The sequence below is a fragment of the Vigna radiata genome, unplaced genomic scaffold (genome assembly GCF_000741045.1).
Source record: "Vigna radiata var. radiata cultivar VC1973A unplaced genomic scaffold, Vradiata_ver6 scaffold_431, whole genome shotgun sequence".
Taxonomy (NCBI): domain Eukaryota; kingdom Viridiplantae; phylum Streptophyta; class Magnoliopsida; order Fabales; family Fabaceae; genus Vigna; species Vigna radiata.
In genome coordinates, this window is record NW_014541982.1 from 101001 (window position 1) to 103537 (window position 2537).

The following is a 2537-nucleotide window of genomic DNA, read 5'->3' on the forward strand; positions in this document are numbered from 1 at the left end:
TTCGGAAGTCGGTTACGTGTAGGGAAGGTGTTAGCACCCTACAACGCCTACCGAAAGGCAGTACCTTTAATTAAATGTGCGAATAAAAATATGGTTTGCAAAATGTTTCACTATCCCAAGAACAATGATATAAAGAACAAAAATATTTTTTTGGTTTTTTGGGCCCGACAAGGATTGACCTTGCTCCTACCTATTCTCATTCAAAATGAGAAATCAGGGGTACGTAGTTCTTTGTAAAGTTGGTTGGAAAATTTGTTTGAGAAATTTGTATTTTGTTTTTTGATATAAAAAGGAAAAAGGTTCTTAGCACGAGGACGATGCGTGCGATCACACACGTGCTTAAACCTTTAAAACATATTTTTTAATTTTATAAAAGGAAGAAAGGTCTCCGCGAGGACGATGCGTGCGATCACACACGTGCTGAGAACCTTTAAAACATTATTTTTTTAATTTGTAAGAGGAAGAAAGGTCTCAGCATGGGGACGATGCGTGCGATCACACACGTGCTGAGAACCCTTAAAACATTATTTATATTTTTTTGTAATTTGTAAAAGGAAGAAAGGTCGCAACACGAGGACGATGCGTGCGATCACACACATGCTGAGAACCTTTAAAACATTTTTTTTTTATTTTATAAAAGGAAGAAAGGTCCCAACACGAGGACAATGCGTGCGATCACACACGTGCTGAGAACCTTTAAAACAATATTTTTTTTTTATAATTTGTAAAAGGAAGAAAGGTCCCCGCACGAGGACGATGCGTGCGATCACACACGAGCTGAGAACCTTTAAAACAATATTTTTTTTATAATTTGTAAAAGGAAGAAAGGTCCCAGCACGAGGACGACGCGTGCGATCACACACATGCTGAGAACCTTTAAAACAATATATTTTTTTTTATAATTTGTAAAAGGAAGAAAGGTCCCAGCACGAGGACGATGCGTGCGATCACACACGTGCTGAGAGCCTTTAAAACAATTATTTTTTGAAATTTTATAAAAGGAAGAAAGGTCGCAGCACGAGGACGATGCGTGCGATCACACATGTGTTGAGAACCTTTAAAACAATATTTTTTGTAATTTTATAAAAGGAAGAAAGGTCCCAGCACGAGGACGATGCGTGCGATCACACACGTGCTGAGAACCTTTCAAATAATATTTTTTAATTTTATTAATTTTTATTTATTTTACACAAAGTATGGGGGTGGGGAAATCATGTAAAGGGGGTTACATGTAGTAAATATTAACAATCAAACACAAAAAAAAAACATAAAAATAAAAGAACTAACCAATAAGCATAGGAGTGTAAAGATAAAAACAGAGGTGCATCTCAAATAACTCGAACAGGCCCGCCCAATAACGTAGGGGTGTATGGCCGAAAAAAAGGGGGTTCAGCCTGAGATAAAAACCTCAAATCGCGAACCTCCATGACCGTCGCGTCGACTCCACCATCTCCTCCATCAGCGCGCCACAAATCTTCTTCATTTTCTCACACCACCAGATAAAAACCAGTTTCTCTCCCTGTTCGCGCCATCTCTAATGGCGTCGCTGGGAACAACAACGGACCGTGCTCCAAAATGCAGAATGAATAATAAAAGGGAAACTGTTTCTGAGTTTAGCTCTGTGTGTGTGGGTGCTGGAAATCGGTCCCTGCTTTGGGTTGTGGTTCTTGTTTCTATGGTTCACGTTTGGATATTTGGTTGGTTTTTTTTTCTTGCAGGTAAAGGGCGTTTGGTCACAAAGAGAATTTTTCTGTGTTGTAGTGTAGAGGATGAGATTGTGGATTTTTTTTTGTGTTGATAGTAGGGAATGGACAAAGCCGTGGAGTTCCAGGGGATGAACATAATGGTTCCGGTGGAGATGACGATATGGTACAATTTTTGTGGAGATAATTTTGGGTTGTTAGTGGTTTTGGGTTAATTTAAGAAAGAGGGTTCAGTGCTGTTGAGAAAAGAATGTCGAGATAATGAAGATGTTTGTGTTGTTGCTTGGTGGTGTTTAGCACTGAAGTTTCAAGTAGAGAAAATGGAATAAAATCTGAGCAATCTAGCTAAAGCCAACTCTGAATGTGAGAATAATGGTGATGAAGTTCAAAAGAAAACATAGTGACCGGCGATGATGATGTGATATTTTNCAATGACACCATGGCAAGCAGAGAAATAATATCCAGTATACAACATTACACACAAGACTGTTAACNNGAAGAATTGTTTACCTGATGATGTGCAGAGTTGCTCTTGAGGAAGCAAGTTTTTTCGAGCTGTGATTGAAGATGGAGAGCTGAAGACCAAAATCCAATGCCCTTAGAGATTGATGATTCAAGATGATCCTGCTATCCTCTCTTTTTTCTTGTGCTGAAAACTGTTAATCTCNAAAAACTTTTTTTGCTCACTCCTTTTTTCGTCACTCCCTTCTGCAATCTCCTCTGTAACCGTTTTTTTTTCCACAAAATTCTGTTTGTTGTCTCCCCTATCAGCACACGCGCCTGTTCCCCCACTCCAGCACCCACGTTTTTCTTCTCTCCTTTCTTTCTATTTTT